Source organism: Pinus tabuliformis, chromosome 8 (assembly GCF_031772625.1).
Source record: "Pinus tabuliformis cultivar Carrire ecotype Pingquan chromosome 8, CPIR1, whole genome shotgun sequence".
NCBI classification, from domain to species: Eukaryota; Viridiplantae; Streptophyta; class Pinopsida; order Pinales; family Pinaceae; genus Pinus; species Pinus tabuliformis.
Window position 1 is genome coordinate 115,058,842 of NC_142294.1, and position 20,348 is coordinate 115,079,189.

At 41.4% G+C, this 20,348-nt stretch overlaps 1 protein-coding gene across 2 annotated transcripts in view; it reads right to left on the minus strand.

The window, feature by feature from the left end:
- The window catches only part of LOC149234392 (uncharacterized), a 404,784-nt gene that overhangs the window by 66,641 nt on the left and 317,795 nt on the right, over positions 1-20,348 (minus strand). The gene's annotated exons all lie outside the window — the stretch shown is intronic.

The following is a 20,348-nucleotide window of genomic DNA, read 5'->3' on the forward strand; positions in this document are numbered from 1 at the left end:
TGCAACTCCAAATCACTCTCTCAACTTTCTCAGCAAACATAGCCCCAGAAAGTCGAAATCTTGATCTCTTGGTGTGTTCTCCAAGTGACCCTCAAGCCTCCTCTTATACTTTTCTCATTCACAAATCAACGGCTGAGATTAAGTCCATAATCAATGGCTAAGATTAGATCTGGCTTGATCCATGACTTTTGGACCATTCTAACATAGTTTTATATTAATTCACATTAATATTTTATTTTCCCTATGTTTAGACTTAGGAACTCCATTAAAAATATTAATTATTTTAATATCTCTCAAATTGTTTAGAATCTGCCCAAACCATTTCTGGGTATTGGAGATCTCATATGCCTTAGCCTCTCCACCAATTTTTGTGGCTAGAGCACATCCCGATGCTACCCCAAATCAACATTCCCTCTTAGCCAGGACTGTGCTCTAGCAATACTCCTCACTGAGTATCACCCTAATCATCTAGCATCGGTCCTTGTTCTGATGCTAACCATGCTGCCCAACATTCTTTGCACTGTTGCATCCTTTACTGCTACCCATGGCCCTGCCACTGCCACTGTTGCATCCGTACTGCAACTCCCTCTACATCTGTGTTGCTGCCCATGGCCCTGCCACTGCCACTGTTGCATCTGCACTGCATCCCCTATCATCATGCTGCATCGTGCTACCCATAGCACTACCACTGCTAACTGTTGCAGTACAACACAGTTACTGAGAAGAAAGTAATTGATCTCCCAACTCCGACATCTCCGTCAGGCTAGAAACACTTTTGATGTTGAAGCTCCCTTTGTCACTGACAAGTGCTCCCTCTCTGACCTCTGCGCTACTGCAACAACTCTGTGTTTCTCGCACCGTTGCACACCTCTGTGCCATCCTCCACTAGTACAACACTCCCGTGCCTCTCACACTATTGCAACCTGCTAGCCTCACATTGTCCTGGGAATCCTGCACTATAGCTCCCTCTGTCACTCCATCTGCATCCATCTCTATTGACATCCGCCAGTACTTCTACTTGTTATGTAAAAAATTAGTTAATTTTAGGTTTATTATTTAAATTTAGGCTTAGCCAGACGAAAGGGCACGATCATAAGATCATGCCCTTTCCCAAAGGGTGCCCATGGCGATATATAAGCCAGGAAACCCCATTGTAAACATCATCATTTGTCTATTCATTTATTAATAAAATATTTTTATATATATTTCTGTTTATCCAGAAGTTTTATGCTTCATCTGGTATCAGAGCGGGTTAGTTATCCCCCACTTCCGCTGTGCTCATAGTCTATCTCTGCAGCTCACGCCAATTTTTCTTCCACCATACAATTCTCCCCAGCAACCCGTCCACCACAACGTTGTCCGTACCCACGTCCCTGTCTTCATTCCTATTCAAATTTCCGCTGTTTGTCATTCTTTTCGTACACGGTCTCAGTTCCGCGGCTCACACTTGGTTCCGGGTGACCAAAACCTCATACAAACCAGCTGCGGTGGTTCCGTGTGGTGGACCTGCGGCTGCGCGGAATAAATCTCTGCGGTGGTTCAGTGAGGGTGACCTGTGGCTGCGTGGAGTAACCTCTGCGGGAGCTCTGCCACCACGATTCTATTAATTTGGTCTGCTGTAAGTATCATTTGCTGCCGGAGGTGACCCCACCAGCGAACGTGACGGTCAACAAAGACTTAAATATAACGTGACATATAACGTGAAAAATACGTAACGTTATATAACACTACTTTATATATAATATATATAACTCATATATAACGTGACATATATTATATATATAATATATATATATATATAACGTGACATATGATATATATAACTAACATATATATATATATATATATATATATATATATATATATATAATTTATTTTTGCTAAAAAAAAAAAGGAGAGGAAAAACATTTTAGCTGGCAAATAAATACACGCCCCCGCAAACCCGCTCAATGTCGACAATGACAATGGCGGATTTCCAAAAAAAATTGTTGGACGCGGAGCATAAGATAAATAGCAACCACAGCGAGGTCAGTAAAAGATTAAATGAATTCCAGATCAAGCTTGGGGAGCAAGCTGATGAAATCAAAAATCTTCACGATACGACAAATCGAATAGAAATAAAAATGGAAAATTACCATGTTCAAACAGAAGCAGGCATCAGAGAGGTCTTAACAATGCTGAAAACTCTATGTAAAAGGTCGAATTGTACACCCGAACAACTACTAAAAGAAGGTGAAGAGAATTAAGAACACATCTCGTCAGATTCAACAAAGTCGACAGACTCATGAAAAAGTTGAATCCCCAAAAAAATCAACGACACCCCACCAAGAAGCGAGTAACATAGCCTTTACAAACAAGCAACTCTGGGATAACTTTACCAATCAACACCCTTTTTTCGCTCAACCATTAGCAACATACCAGCGAAGGGCAAAGGTTGAGATGCCTAAATTCGATGGAAACGAAAAAAACAATGTTGCATGGATAAATAAAGCAGAAGAATACTTTGAGATATATGACATCACTGACGATGACGAAAAGCTCAGACATGCATCCATGAAAATGGAAGGAGAAGCATATAACTGGTATATGTGGTGGAAAAAAACAACACACGTCATTAGCTGGAGAAAATTTAAAGATGCTTTTTTTAAGAGATTTCAAGGTGTAAAAGAACAAGAGTTCTTTTCAAAACTCATCAAATTACGACAAAAAGGAAGTGTGGATGAATACACTCAAGAATGGGAGACCTTAGTAACTCGAGTACCTGGGTTATCAGAATCTCGTTTAATTCAATCATACATCTCGGGACTTAAAACCCATTTACAAGTAGAATTTGAGATGCATGACATTTCATCAATAGAAGTAGCAAGACGAAAAGCAAAAACAGCCGAAAAGAAATTCGAACAAATATTTTGGTCAAAAGCCGAAGAAACATATTCAAGACGAAGAAGACCTCAGTATGCGGACGCAAAAAATACAAGATATGTTCCACCACATCGTCGTGAAGATGAAAAATCTAATGTGGAAATGCAAAGGATAAAAGAGGGTAAATGTAAGCGTTGTGGTGAGAAGTGGGACCCCAAACATAGATGTGCCAAAGGAAAAGAACAAAAGAACCTATATAATTGTGAAGCAACCAATGATTCAAACAGTGAGGATTATGACATAGAAGACACAGAAGACGCCCTAGAATTCTCACCAAAATTAGATGACGGAAGTATTCCACAAGTGTCATTATCAGCTATGACAGGTATATCATAACCTCAGACTTTAAAGTTAAAAGGACACATAAAGAAGAACAACGTAGTGGTTCTCATCGACTCAGGTAGCACACACAATTTTTTAGATGCAACCATGGCAAGGAGACTCAATATTTTTTCATTTCCCTTACCAAACATGAAAGTGATGGTAGCTAATGGTAAGAAGATTGAAAAGGTAGGGAAATGCCATAAGGTCAATTTGTAGATTCAAGACTTTAATCTAGAGTCTCCATTCTTCACGGTACCGTTAGAAGGAGTAGATGTAGTCCTAGGTATCCAATGGCTATGAACTTTAGGCACTTATGCCGCCAACCATCAAGTACAATTTATAAAATTCAAATGGGGAGGTCAGAAGTACAAACTACACGGATTCCGAGCACCAGAAAATCAAGTTGTATCATCATCTCAGATGATGAAGCTGAGTCGAAGAAGAGCACCTGCTTATGCAATACAATGTCACCAATTAGAAATGTTATCTGCAAATATGACTAGAGAAGAGTCACCAAGGATACAAGATCTGATTCGGAAGCATGAAAAAGTAATTCAAGACCTACCTATGAAGAGGCCGCCTAATAGGGAAATTGAGCATACAATAGAAGTCAAGGCAAGATCAGATCCTGTCAACATCAAGCCATACCGATATCCACATCACCAAAAAACGGAAATTGCAAGATTAATCCAAGACCTTTTAAAATGTGGGACCTTGATCATCTTGGAATATCTGATCAAGTGGAAGGACTTACCCCAAGAAGACGCTTCCTGGGAGAATGAATCATTCTTCAACAACATCCGTCGTTACTTATGCTTTGAGGACAAAGCATTCTTTCGAGAGGAAGGCAATGTTATGTAAAAAATTAGTTAATTTTAGGTTTATTATTTAAATTTAGGTTTAGCCAGACGAAAGGGCACGATCATAAGATCATGCCCTTTCCCAAAGGGTGCCCATGGCGATATATAAGCCAGGAAACCCCATTGTAAACATCATCATCTGTCTATTCATTTATTAATAAAATATTTTTATATATATTTCTGTTTATCCAGAAGTTTTATGCTTCACTACTCTTCGGGGCTCCATAGCAAGGTCTAATCCAAGAGGTTGGGTACCTTGAGGATCCTGCCCCTCATCGCTTGTAGTCTGTTTGACTACAACTCGATGTCTCCCCACTTCTGCTCGAGTGGTTTGTGTGCACTCTTGGCACAGTCATCCTCTGTCTCCACTTCCTTCTCTGCCCTTGTTAGCGCAGCCTTGGTCTCATAGGCCTCTCCCTTGCTCTTCTTCCTTGGACACTGGGTCACATAATGACCTAGCTCCCCACAGTGGAAGCATTTGACCTTGGAGAGGTCCTTCTTACATTTCTCCTGCTTTCCCTCAGATGCTAGGGCAGCATCCACCTCCTCCTCCTTGATTCTGATCCCCTTGCGCTGCTTCCCGCCTTTAATTTCTTTGTTCGACTCCTGCTGAGTCTCTCTACTTCCCATCTGGAAGTTCTCTGTTCGACTCCTACGAGTCGCTCTACTTCCCGTCTAGAAGTTCTCTTCTAGACTCCCTCTGAGTCCCGATTTCCCCCCTGGAAATCCTTCTGCCAACCGTCAAGTTGCCCCTCTCCCATCGTCTGTGCAACTGCACCACTGATATGGATCCCTTGGCTAGAAATCCACCTCGGCAACAACTCCCTCCCCTTCGTCTTGCCCTGTTAGGTACTGTTCTGACTACAGTACCCCACTAGCTTCACTCTGCAACTTACCCACAGCCTCCTATACCCCAGCAACTGAAGGATTGAGTCACTTGGCTCTACGCAATCCCAGCACCGGTAAATCAGCTCCCCCAGCCAAATGCGTCAGCCCTCCTAGCCTTTGCGTGGCTCTGCACGAGCATGATTCCGCCTCCCTTAGCCTCTGCGTTGTCTTTCTCTGGCCCAGAATGATGACGCGGTCCCTCTGCGTCACTCCTTCCTCTGTCGCCTTCTGCAAGGATCAGTTCTGTCACTTGGGACAGCTGATTTCTGTTGTTGTTGCTCTACTTGGCTGATATCCTCAATTCTCCTGTGATCTGCAACCACGCTCCGATACCATGTTGAAGTTTCTAAGTCTAACAGTTAGAAACCCTCCATGTACTTTCTGATTTATTCCTTCCTACTTGTTCTGATAATTAACAATTTATTTACCATGTAGATACTGGAAATAAATACAAGTACATGCTCAACATATTACAAATCATCAACTGAAGGGACTACAAACAAGCACACAAGTGACACCGTTGTTTTTCGACTAATGTCCCCGGAAAAACCCGATGCGGGAAAACCGGTGCAACTATCAGAGGGTTTGATTTATTAAGCAGTTTCAGAATACAATCTGGGTGCCAAATCCAGCTCACCCAACAAAGAAAAATCTCGACAGTAGTACCTCTCCTTCGAAGACAGATTCTCTAGCTGAAACCCCAGATAAACACTCTAGCAGCTCCTCGGGTCCAATCTGCCCCACGAAAAACCCCAGCGTCAGCCTCTAGGGACTGTGTCAGCCTCTTCTACCCTTTGCGTCAACTTCCCTGGCAGTTCTAGTTGTTCCCAACAATTCCGGCTTCTGCCCTCTACATCATCTTTCCCGGCAGTTCCGATTGTTCCGAGTAGCTCCGGCTGCTGCCCTCTGCGTGAGCTTTCCCGACAGTTCTGGCTTCTGCCCTTTGCGTCAGCTTTCCCGTCAGTTCCGGCTTCTGCCCTCTACATCAGCTTTCCCGGTAGTTCTGACTTCTGCCCTTTGTGTCAGCTTTCCCAGCAATTTCGTCTTCTGCCCTTTGCGTCAGCTTTCCTGGCTGCTGCGCTGATCCTCCCGGCACTATTTCTGCCTCTTTGCTTCTGTATTCACTGCACCTTAGCTACAACTCTAGATCACTCTGTCAACTTTCTCAGCAAACCTGCCCCAGAAAGTCGAAATCTTCATCTCTTGGTGTGTTCTCTAAGTAACCCTCAAGCCTCCTCTTATACTTTTATCGTTGACAAATCAACGGCCGATATTAAGTCCATAATCAACGACTAGGATTACATCTTGCTTGGTTTATGACTTTTGGACCATTCTAACATAGTCTTATATTAATTCACATTAATATTTTATTTTCCCTAAGTTTAGACTTAGGGACTCCATTAAAAATATTAATTATTTTAATATCTCTCAAACTGTTTAGAATCTGCCCAAACCATTTCTGGGTATTGGAGATCTCATATGCCTTAGCCTCTCCACCAATTTTCGTGACTAGAGCACATCTGATGCTACCTATGACGTTGAATATCTCGCTGGAATGGCGAACAAGTGGGCGAATTTTGTCAATATGTCAACCACCACATAGATGCAATCTCTCCCCTAAACTACTAGCAACCCTGTAATGAGCTCCATCGATATCCTCTCCCATTTCCTCTCGGGAATAGGAAGAGGTTGTGGTAGACCAGTTAGATGAGTATGCTCTCCCTTGTTCCTTTGGAAAACATCACACTCCCTAACATGCCTCTGGACACCCTACTTAAGACCCCACCGACTGAAATGTTCTCTAAGGGTCTTGTATGTCTTGTAGAACCCTTGGTGGTCTGCCAAAGGTGAGTCACGTGTTGCGTGCGGGATCTTCTCCCTTAACTATGAGCCTGGAACCAAGTAAATTTTGTCCTTATAGTAGATAACCTCATCCATCACCCAATACCTATCATCCCCGTCAGTACCATCCTTAATCTTAGATGCCTGCTAATCCTTGGAGTACTCCACCAATAGTTGTCCTCTCCAATCCTACGTGATGTCCATCAATGAGAGTGTCGCGGGCCTCTGTGATAGTGCATCAGCCACTATGTTATGCTTTCCCTTGACATACTCAATCTCAAAATCATATGCTTGGATCTTGTTGACCCATTGTTGGCTCTCCTAAAGGCTCTGCTACTCCAAGAAAAAATTGAAGACTATTGTCGTTAGTCTTGACTCTTCACCTTAAACTTATTTCCCACCAAGTACTATTGGAACTTAGCCAACACATACATAACTACCAACATCTCCTTATAAGTTATCATAAATGGAGTACAACCTCTCATGTGGCTATAGTTTCCAGCTCTCAAATGTTATTGGGTGGTTTGCCTATGTCAGAAGACTCAGAACTGCTCCAATACCCTCTCCAGATGCATTGCACTCTAGAACAACTCGTTGGGAAAAGTCAGGTAAGGCCAAAATAGGACAGCTACTCATCACACTCAAAGGCCTCCTTAGCAACTTATATCCACTCGAATGCTCCCTTCTTCGTCAGGTCCGTGAGGAGTGCTGCCAACTAGGAAAGCCCCTTCATAAATCTCCTATAATATGTGTAGATGCCAACGAATCCCCATAACTCTATCACATTCCTAGGAGTAGGCCAATCCAAGATGGCCTTGATCTTCTCCAGGTGCACTCATATTCCATCTTCCCCAATCACGTCCAAAATACAGCATCTTCGTTAGCCCAAACTCAAACTTGGACATCTTAGCATACAAATTGTTGCTCCTCCAAAATGTGTCGTACCTCCTCCAAGCGTTGGAGGTGCTCCTCCCATGTCCTACTGCATATCAAGATATCATCGAAAAACACCAAAACATATCTACGCAGCTGCTTGCGGAACACATGGTTCATGCAAGACGAGAATGTGACCATTGCATTGGTTAGCCCAAACGACATCACCAAGAACTCGAAATGTGCATAGTGGCAACGGAAAACAGTCTTCGGGATGTCCTGTTCCCTCACCCGAATTTGGTGGTATCCTGAGCGCAAATCTATCTTAGAGAAGTACTTAGCTCCTCTAAACTCATCCATCAGCTCATCGATGCACGGAATCGAGTACCTGTTCTTCAATGTCTTCTTGTTGAGGGTCCTATACTCTATATGCACATGCGAAGGATCCCATCCTTCTTCTTCACCAGTACAACTAGAAGCGAAGGGACTAGAACTAGGCCTAATGTGCCCCAACCTTAGCAGCTTCCATATCGCCATCTCAATCTCATCCTGATACGCCTTGGGATGCCTGTAGGGAGTGGTAATGACTACATCCAGCCCCTCCAACTCAATGGTGTGCTCAAACCCTCTCTCTAGTGGTCGGCTTGGTGGGATCCCTCCAAATACTACCTGATGCTTCTCCAAAAGAGCCAATATGTCTGGATGTGTCTGCTGCGTTGGCCTCCCTGTCTCAGAAATCGTCAACTCTACAACCGAAGCTATATCACCATGCCTCAAATCGACCTCCATCCTATGCGCTGCCACTCTCTGAGGTGGATATAAGTGCATACCCCTCAGCAATACTAGTGTCCCATTCGGGACCATGAACTCCATCTCTAACTTCTTCCAATCTGTAGTGACTCGTCTGAGAGAATACAACCACTAAACTCCCATCACCACATGGGTGTCGAGAACGTCAACTACAAAGAAGTGATTTGTCATCATGTAGTTCCCCATTGTCACAGTCAAACTGGAAATGTATCTAGTACATTGCATGGTCCTATCTCCCAACACCAACAATGAAAACCCCTCAAAGGACTTCATCTAAATGCCTCTCCGCTCTGTGAAAATTCTATCACGGCAGCAACTAATTTATTTTACCTACTTATTTCCCAATAAGTTATTTACAAAACCCCTTCAGTAAACATTAAAATAAATTCTGCTGCAGATATCACACCATAATACAGAAACAAATACATGCACAAGATTCAAACACATAAACACAGATATTTCTGGACAATTGTCCCCGGAAAAACCCAATGCGAGAAAATCGGTGCAACAGAGGAGGATTTTTATTATTCAGCAATTCTTCAATACAACTAGGTGCCAAACTGGCTTACCCAACAGAGAAAATTCTCCAACAATTCTCCTAGTCTCAGTGTCAAGCTTGCTGGCCTCTGCGTAGCTCCCAGAACCTCTGCGTCAACTCCTGCCTCTTTGCGTCACCCACACAGGCTCTCCAGTGACTGTGTAGTTCTGTTGCCTCTGCGTTTGCCTCTCTAACCTCTGCGTTGATCCTCTTGTGTTGTTTTTGACTCTCTGCTCCGTACCAATTGCCTCTTGCTACTCACCAGACCACTAGTTCGAATTTTTTAGCTAACCCCGCTCCAGAAATCGAACTGACTGGTCTCCCTCAGTATATACTAATGCCTAATATCTATCTGGCTGTTTTCGCTCCCCCTTATTATTCCTTCATGCACCAATGAAATCCTCTACATCTTGCAGAATCTAATGAAGTTCCCTGCTCGTTCTTCCTCTTCCAGCAGGTGCTTCTGTTACGTCCTCCTCCTCCTATGATTCTTCCTGATCCAAGGAAGAATTCTTTACTTTCGTTGGTTGAAGAGGTTTGCCCAACGTCTCCTCTTTTGACTTCTCCTCGGAAGGCATTTCTCGAGATTTTCTGAAAGCTATGTCCTCCATGAACTTCACATCTCGTCGAACTACTACCTTCCTGCTCCCTGGAAGATAGACTCTGCATGCCTTAGCGTTCTCGCTATATCCCACCAGATATCCTTTCTCTGTGGTTTGATCCAGCTTCTTCCTCTTTACCTCAAGTATGTGGCAATATGCTAAGCTCCCAAATATCCTGAAATGACTGACTTTAGGTGTCTTCCCTGTGAAGACTTTCTTTGGAGTAATCTTTCCTAATGCCCGATGAGGAGTTCTATTTTGAACGTAGAGTATCGTGTTGCATGCTTCTGCCCATAGGAATTTTGGCATATCCTGATCATACATCATGGCCCTAGCTACTTCTATGATAGTCCTATTCTTCTTTTATGCTACTCCATTCTGCTCTGGATTGTAAGGAGCTATACACTCTCTTCTGATGCCCTCCTTAGCGCAAAAATTAGTGAAGTCCTTATCAACATACTCTCCACCATTATCTGAGCACAAAACTTTTATTTTCTTCCCAGTCAGATTCTCCACCAGAGCCTTGAACTCTTTGAATCGACAGAAAACCTCGTCCTTGGTTTTCAGAAAATAAATCCAAGTTTTCCTTGAGTGGTCATCAATGAAGGTGACGAAGTACTCGGCACCACTAAGAGCTTTAGTGGACATAGGTCTGCAGATATCTGAGTGTATCAATCCTAGTACACTCTTGGCCCTATTTTTACTTCTAGGAAATGCTGCTTTGGCATACTTTCCCAGAGCACATCCTCTACATACAACATCTCATTTTGTACTAAGATTCGGGACTCTTGTTACAGTGTTCCTGAGAATTCTCAGAGCCCCATGGTGAAAATGTCCCATTGTTTTGTGCCATAGTTCGTTCAAATCCTTGTCTCCATGACTGCCTATTAGTGCCATTGATGATTCTAGTTGTAGTTTCTACAACCTGTCACTTCTAATCCCGATCTGCACTTTCTTTTTCCAGCTCGGGCGTTTGACGTATACTTTCTCCTTGATGAAGAAAATGTCATAGCCTTCGCCTAGAAGTTGCGACACGAAAAGTGAGTTCATCCCCGATCCTGGTACATGCAGCGCATTGTTAGCATGGAACCGCTCTCCCATTTCTATTTGGAAAACTATGGTACCCTTCCCTACTGGAGTACACTTTGCCTTATTCCCCATGTTGATCTGGAAATGCATCCTCTCCTCCTAATAATCTGAGAAACATTCCCGGATTCCTGTCGTAAGCCAAGAGGCCCCACTATCTATATACCATACCTCTAATGATGCAGAGCTGGTCACACAAGCCACTTCTTCTTTCAGTCTCGAAACCAACATAGAGAAATCGAAATTATTGTCTCTTGTGCAATTTTCTACCCAAACCATTTCTGGATCTTGGAGATCTCATGTGCTTTAGCCTCTCCACCAATTTTCATGGCTAGAGCACATCCGATGCTACCCCAAATCAATACGCTCAATCAACTGCGCATCTATAAATTGTAGGTAGCCCCACTGTCCACCAATACTGACACATGTTGCCTTGTATCGTGCCATTCATCCGTAATGTCAAGTACTTCGAAACTCCTCGAAGTGAAGCAATAACCCCTCGAGTAGGTAAGAATGCCCCTCCACCAAGTGGGGGTAGTACTAGTGGGCCACCTCCTCCCATGTCCTGAGGTCCACAATCTCTTGTATCTACCTCCTTCTCTACATCCTCCTCCTCTAGCTCACTATCCAAGAATACCTCTATGTAGTGGGCAATTCCCTTAGCACATTGATTCCCTAGTGCCCACGACACATGGTAAGTGAAACACAATTTCCTCCTACGGAGATCCCCCCTAGTCTCATCATCTAGTTGTCCCCTCCCTGACCACTCCTTCTAAGTAGGTCTGGTGCCTTTTCCCTTTTGAGGAAAATTGGGTCTAGTAGGTGTTGGAGCTCTTGTCTTTGGAACAATGTTTAGCATGTCCCATGCTTGGCTAATGGCATCCTGCAATGATACTAGCATGTATGCTCACACCCATCCTCGTAGTGGCTCTGCCAACCCCTCTATAAACATCATAATCAACCTCACCTCAGAAATGTCTGAGACCATCACCACCATTCTCAGAAACTCAACTATATAAGCATTTGTGTTGCATGTCTTCTTCAAGTTAGCCAGCTCCCTGAAGTGCAGCTACGGGGCCGTCCTGTCAAACCTCTCCACCAGCTGTCATGTGATCAACCCATGATACCACAACTATTGTGCATCCCCCTCCAAATGTACCGTGGCAAATCTGATGGCATTAGTCTCCCTCATAGGGTTCAGATTAAGATATGTATCTAATTTTTGAACCCATGCCCTCACTGAACTCTTGGCTGACCAATCAAAACTGGGTAGTGTCACCTTCCCGGCCAACCTCTAAGTATCCCAACTCTAATACTGTTGCCTTCCTCTAGATGAAGTTCCAACCCCTGGCCTGTACTTCTCCTTCAGATGGCAATAATCTACAGAAGTGACGATCCTCCTGACCCTAGGATCCAACACCTCATACTCATAAACTCCATCAACAAAGGACCTAATCAACTTAGTGAATGCATCAGCCCCTCTCTCATGATTTGAATCCTCAGTGAAGCGAGGCATGGTGGGTCTATGAGTCTGGTCGTATATGTGAGTGGATTGTTCATTTGTGCGTTGATGTATATGGCTCCCCTCTCCAGTTCGGGAACCACCTTCTCCCTCATTGGTTCCTCCTTGCGACCCACCATGCATATTTTGCAGTTGCAATTCCATCATTTGCCTCATCATTCCCATCATCTGTTAGTTCGACCTTACCAGCTCCTCCAATAGTGGGTCATGCCCACCCTATCTTGGTTGCTCATCACCACCATTTCCCCCAATGAAATCTCTAGCGTTCTCAAACTTTGTGTTTGAAAAATGCTCAGGCTCGTCCTCTCTACCACAGCCCCTTCCTCTCCCTCTGCCTCTACCTCTGGGACGGTAAACTATGTTGGAAATACTAAGAGGGGGGGGGTGAATCAGTATTCCTTAGCAATTAGCACTTTTAAATCTTTTCAGAGCATTAGTTAATCTTCAATTATTATTAATGTTTATGCAATAATAATAGTAAATAAAAGAACACAGTAGGCAAAAGAATTTTAGGTGGAAACCCCCTCCAGGTCAAAAACCACCGAACGCTTTTCTAATAAATTCTTTAATCTTCAACCCCAACTGAAATGAAAGCAACAACTTCCTAGAATTCTAGAAAAGCATTCTTCTCCAACTCCCACTAGAAGGACGCCCCAACGCCCTGGTTTCTTCAGTAATCAACTAAATGGATGCCCCAACACCCTAGCGAGCCACAACTTTCCCTAGCACCACCCTACCACCCTGAAGTGTTTACAAGCCCCAACCTGTAGGTGACTTCATTCACCTGCCTAGCACCACCCTATAAAGACAAAAATTAAATACAAAAGTGTGGAATCCCGTACCAGGGACAATGATCCACGATACAATATGATTTACAATGATTTTGACCAAACACCCAATCACACTATGACTTGCAACCCAACAATGACATCATCCAAACAAAGACTCCTATACCTCCCAATAATGTCTTTTCGACTCTAGGCAGATTGACTCTTTTTACAATAATGACTCTTCCAATGATGACACTTTTACAGATGACTCTTTTAGAACTTTACAATGATGACTCTTGGCCTTGACACTTCATCACAATATATAGATGGTTGTCATGTCTTCAAAGGATGTCCCGCTACAATACTTCCTTTGATTTGATACTTCTGCTCTTGAATTCTTGCTTGAAGTTGTACTTGAATCTTCTTCTACTTGCATGCAAAATTTGCCTGGCGAAACAAATCCCAAAACAAAACAAAATACCGTTCAACTTTCCTCTGCTTGCAAAACACATGTAAGTGCACAATAATGAATAAATACAAATTAAAATTACAATGTGTACCTGAAATGTGCTTGTCACTTTTGTTGTTGACTTGTTGCAGCAGTAGACAAAGACCCCCACTCTTGATATAGGCCTAGACTCTATGAAAGACTATATCCAAAAATGACCTAAAGATATATACAATAAAAATTGATGATAGACCCTAGACTTGTGATGGACCAAGTTCTAAGTAAAACAACAGAGACCATTCTATCAACTATGATGAGACAAGTAACATGAACTTACAACATCATATAGATTTAGCAAACTTGGTGTAGCATCAAGAATATGTAGCATAAAATGTGTAGTATCAAGAATAGGACATCCAAAAAACTAATTGTGACATATAGAGACATAGAGATATAACTAAGACACTGTATATACTTACATTGTCCAGCAAAAACATATGTCAAAGATGATACTCAAAATTCAAATGTAAACACTAATAATACATACCTTGTTGTAGGAGACTTACCCTTGACTATTGATGTGTGGTCCTTCCTGCAGTGATCCTTGAATGCATGTTTTTTCTTGCCTTCTAGGAGCTCAATATTGAATCTATTGTATCTATCTAATTTCGAACCACCAGGGTCTGAAATTTTGTCCGGTGATAGCCCTCTGAGTCCTCTTTCCAACCCCACAGGTCTGATCAAGATTAGATTCTTCAAAAAAGAGTTATGCCCAATCTCCCACGATGACCTGATTATAGCCTGGTTCAGTAGAGCGAACTTGTACGAAGTGCCATGTGTCACTGTTGCAACCTTCGGCCCTGAAAACACTACTCAACAAACTACAGTCGGTCCTCTTTCTGTAACTATTTACGAAATTTGAATCCAATGCTCAGAGATAAAGTTATGACGATTCTCCCAATGTCACCTATTTGACATGGAATTCAGGAGCCTGCAAAAACCCTAACTTCCTCAGATCATATCTCCAAAAATATAGTGAACCAAAATCTGAAATTTAGTCACGAGGTTCATCAAGATTTCAGCTCAAATGCGTTTTACTTTCAACTTTTGAAGCCTTGCAGAAAAAAAAATTGTAGCGAAAATTCCATGATAACCTGTTTGAAGCCACAAAATCCCTACTAGAGGAGGATATGAGGGACATTATTTATATGAATGTCTTAAGTTGAGAGGGTCCTCAACAAGTGAACATTGGAGGGCCTTTCGAAGCAAAAAATAAAAATAAAAAATTATTAATTATTGACTATTCAATGACCACAACCAATTATGAGTGCCATGCCACAACCCCATAGGGTTTTACCCCACTAACTGGGGTTACTAACTTCAAACATGAATATCTCTCAAACCGTGAAGAATTACTTGGCGTGCCATATATCAATGGAAACATCTCAACGAGTAGAATCCATCTAGAAGATCCTTGACTCAAAATAGAGTAAGTTGTCAAGTCAAAATGCCCATGAAAGATCGAGGTAGCCCCTAGTGTTGCTTGGGTTGACGTCAATGACAACCATCGATCAACACATTGCTCCACCAAACGACCCTATCATTACCTTCTCTTGAGCCCACAGCTAGCCAAGAACATGCTCTGATACCACTGTAATATTCGAACTAGAGAAATGCAGTGAATACCAAGAGCATGAACTAAGCTACAACAACAAATAAGCATACAAATCTAAAACTCCACACATGCAAATAGAATTAGAACACTATTCAGAAAAAATAACAGTTATGAGCAATTTTATTATGTTACAATGCCAAATCTGAGTACAATATGTAGTGGAACGAGTACACCTCGACTTGCAATACCCCAGTGAAAAAGAGTGAATCTCCTCGTTGGAAATGGCTAGACTAGTTGTATGCTCTACCTAGAATATTTCTACAACTACTGTTGGAGGTAAACTGTAGTTTGGGGCCTCAAATCTGCTCCATAAATTCTGAAAACAAGGGACAGAGCTCCTCAACCTCTGACAAACAAAACCCAAAAAGCTTTTGGGCTAATTCTGACTATCCGGAATTAGCCAAATTTAGTGTATTTTCCTCCCACTGTTGGCCCAATGTCCAACCCATAAATAATGTTGAAGTTCTGCTCCAAAACTCCCTCAATTAGATGGAAATTCTCTGCAATATTTTCTCTGGAAATGTGGGTGAAATCCCTGCCCCCAATTCAACCAAACTCCACTCAATTTCTATGTTGCAACTTTGCCCAGAATTTCCCCTGCGCAGGCCCTAAAATGGCCAATCTCAGCTCCCTCAGGAACAACAATCTCCAGTTCTTAAACTCTCCCAGAAACTGTGTCCCCCTCCAAGGAACGTCTCTACAAATTCTTCTAGTGTAGCTCCCCAAAAATCTCCTCCTCCAAGTACCATGAGTTTCTGCTACTGCGTCCTCCAAGAAGCACGTACTGGCAGAACAACTGATGAAATGGGCTCACAATAGATGGGAAATCATTCACTAAGAGCTCCAAAAATCTCTCCAAGGGTGACACACTCAGTTCATCAAAAGAGAGTTGGGATTTTCCGCTTAGGGATCCCTATGCTAAGTCGCACTAGTTGACTTGGTTAAACAGCGAAAGCAAACTCTAAGGTTGAAATTCCACAATAAAGGAACCCCGAAAATGACTTTTCTTCTCCTATTTATAATTGTTGCTCCTTCTATTCCTTGTGGGCCCACTAGTTTGAATCCCTTCTTGCCTTCCTCCTCTTGTGGTTCGAATTTCACCACAGGGTTCGGTTTCCCTCTTTGGGTGGCCCCCACAACCCACCAACCTTTTAATTTTCACCTTTTCCCAAAGTTGGACATCTTTTCCTCTTCAAAATTAACTTATGCCTCCAACCCCTTTTCTCCTAAGCCAAAACATTAGCTAATTACCAAAATTGCAAAATTGTGAATTCTCCTTAGCAAAATTATTTGTTAGGGACATGACAGAAGTAAACCCCAAGCCATAACACCTATAATTGCACCTATCATTTGGGAGTGTTGACCTTGGAATTGTTCCTCCCATTAGGGTTGGAAGCACCTAATAAGGCCATGTGATAACCCTCTCATACCTAAGCATGGTAACTTGTGCATAATCATACGCTAGTAAGACATTTGAATGATACTTGTGAGAAGTACATTAATGGATCTGGCATTGAATATGGTCCACCTTTATGCATTTATGTTTTTTGTACCCATGATGATGATCTCACTTGATTCCTCGAGTATCTATTTGGTGAATCTTACACGTGCAACCAGGATCTGTTGAGGGATGAGATGATGCTTCTCCAGCACTTTGTCGAGGATATCCATCCACATTCCTGTGAAAATTCCTCAATCAGAATCCCTACTGTAGCAACTGATGATATTACTTCTATTTGTTAAATTCCTTTAAACAAATTACTTGCAATTTCCTACGGCAAATATCACAATACATACACTTGCAACCTTCACTCAATTAAATATTATGCGAAAACAAGAGACTGAGAAAGAGAGAAAATACAAAACAATTGACACCGTGATTTTTGGACAAATTTATGTGGGAAAACCGGTGCAGTAGATTCGAGGGTTTATGATTATTAAGCAATAGTTTTTGAATACAACTCTGGATGCCCTCCCGGCAATCCAGTTACAGAGAAATACCATTGGCAAAGAAGAATTGTGAGATTTCCTCACTCTACCCAGCAAATCCCGATTGTTCCAGCAGCTGAATCAACTGTCCCCCGCCACAATTACGCTGCCCCTACGCAGTAATTGCATGGGCAACTGGGAAACATCTTGCCTTCGAGAGTAGTTTCCAACCCTCCCGGCTCAGAAATGTCAGATCCTCTATAAAACTCAGACTTTTGGGTGGGTCACTGAGTTGCCTCTGTGTGAGCCTTTCTCGCTCAGTGTGGGCCCTTCTAGCTCAACGTCAACCCCTCTGGTGTCTCTCTACCTTTCTCTGCTACGTATCCTGGGGAAGCATAAAAACTGCTACTGAAGCAAGAAAACTGGTAGCTTGGAGACTTGAATGTAAAAATACACAAGAGGTATTTGAAATAATAATTTATTATATATATAAAGTGTATAAGTGATGAATGTTTACAATGAAGACCTGCATATATTTACCTAAGAAGGTGTCCTTTTGTGACTGGGCATGTCTTTTAGACATGCCTTTTCACTTAACTTAATGACTATTTAACCTAATCAATATTTGATTATTTACTATTTACATTTATTTTATTTATTTTACTTGTTATGAATTATATTCATAACATAGTCCCTTTCTTCAGAAGCTTTGTCCTCAAAGCTTTAATGCTGTCGATTTTCTTCACTTAGTGTCTGTCATCCTGGCATATGTAATTCGTTGTTCTTCATCTTGTGTTTGTCATCTCGGGATATGTAATTCAATGTCATTGGCACCTCTGCGTGTATAATTTGCTTGGTAACATTGTCTTGAACCAAGGGTTAACGATATTTTTTAATTTCTTATATAATAATAATTTTTTTTTAATTACTCATTTTTGTTTTTTTTTTAACACTGATTTTCTTAATTTTTTTTTCAAATATATATATATTTTTAATATTTTTTTTAACTCTATTTGTTTAATAATATTTTTTTTAACTCTATTATTTTTTCTTTCTAGATGTATATATATATTTTAAATTAAAAATATATAAATTATATAATTTAATTAATTAAATTAAATAATTTTAATTAATTAAATTATATGAATTGAGTTCGATTTATTCTATATATCTACCCAATTATATATCGACCCATAGGTGTATCAAAATGTTGCCGACTTAATCGATCTGACCCGAATTAAAAGGGCACAACTCTCGGCCCATCATTATTTATGCAGCAGCAGGGGTGTGCTTATTCTGGCGTCGGACAGGGAAGTTGACGGGATTTACGCAACATCTATGGTAGGTGAAACATATGCGAGGGGACAAGAATCGTTGGACATGAGCAGAACAACTAATGGTGATGGTTGACTGTGTATAAGCAGCGAACCGAAAGACGCTGTTGGATTTGGCACAGCAGAGGGTTGGACGAAAGTTTCGACAGACAAGGACGGAGGATAGGTAACGCAGTAGACTTACTGCCTCCCGCCATCCTGGTTCGCTAGATACCACAATTACTATGATGCAAGCGAAGAAAAGCACACAGTTACTGCGCGTTGGGAGCGAAGAAGTGTTCAAGAAGAATAAGCAAAGAACTGCTACGACTGTCCATATATATATATATATATATATATATATATATATATATATATATATAAGAAAAGAATTGCTACGGATGTCCATCCATATATATATAGATATAGATATACTGAGCCACCGCATTGAACACGCACCCCTCCACATCGAATCGACACCGAACCCATTGACTTTTCGACCAGCACACCGCTTGATGGCTAGGAGGGAGACAACATTGGTTTAAGGTGTATCGGATATCGGGAACAGCGGAATGGAAGGCGCGATGGAGTAGTGGTCTCAAATTTTTTATGCGGCAATGAATGTTTTTTTCTTAGTTGTATCAAACAAGCACTGCTGTAATTATGGCTTGGGTTCTTCTTTTTGGCTTGATCTCCTCTACTATTACAAAAGGACCCTTTAGACTTCCCTTTTACTTTAGCTGGATTTTCCCAATTCAAGAAACAATTTTGCTCCCCTAAAACTTTTGAATCCTTTTGAACTTTGCCACTAGTAGTTATGGGCAATGAACCCCATAATGCTCGTGTTCTAGCCAAGTCATCTCCAGTTTCAACATTCAAGTCATCAGCAACTTGAGAGGATGCCAACCATTTAAATAGTTCAATTATTTCATTGTCCGAATCCATCAGTTCAGTACTTTGTTTCATTTGAGACCTTACAACATTCTCATCATTTTTATCATGGTTTTCTTCCTCCTCTTTCCCATAATCCACTTTTTCCTCTTCATCATCACCAATGTCTTCTTCATTGTTATGACATCGTTCATCTTCTTTCTTCTCAAGATAGTCTTCATCCACATCATCTTCATCTGGATCATCATCTTGATCTGTATAAGCTTTATCAGAATCATCATCTAGATCATTTTCCTTGTTATCGCTTTCCTTTCGACATGCTTTAAATTCTGCAAATGATTTTTCTAATCGTTGAAATGCTTTTGAATACTAAACTGCTCGACGCAATCAGGACGTGAACGTAATGGAACATTGTGCAACGAACAACATTCAAAGACTCACATCATTATATTGTGCGCCATGGCTCTGATACCACTGAAGCATAAAAACTGCTACTGAAGCAAGAAAACTGATAGCTTGGAGACTTGAATGTAAAAATACACAAGCGGTATTTGAAATAATAATTTATTATATATATAACATGTATAAGTGATAAATGTTTATAATGAGGACCTGCATATATATACCTAAACAGGTGTCCTTTCGTGACTGGGCATGTCTTTTAGACATGCCTTTTCACTTAACTTAATGACTATTTAACCTAATCAATATTTGATTATTTACTATTTACAATTATTTTATTTATTTTACTTGTTATGAATTATATTCATAACACCTGGGCTCTGGAGAAGATACTCCAACCCAACTAACCCTGCCCTTCAACTGCAAGAAATCTACTCGAACAGAATTTCCTCCTGAGAACTTCTTACTTCCTAAATTCAATCTCTTCATCTCTCGATGTATTTTCCAAATGACCCTCAAGCTCCTTTAAAAATATTCTCGTTGACATTCAACGACCCAGATTAAAAGCTAATCAACGGCTAAGAGCATTAAGCTTGATCCTCATCTTCTTCTAGAAGTTACACCCACAATTAGATTAATACCATTAATATTTT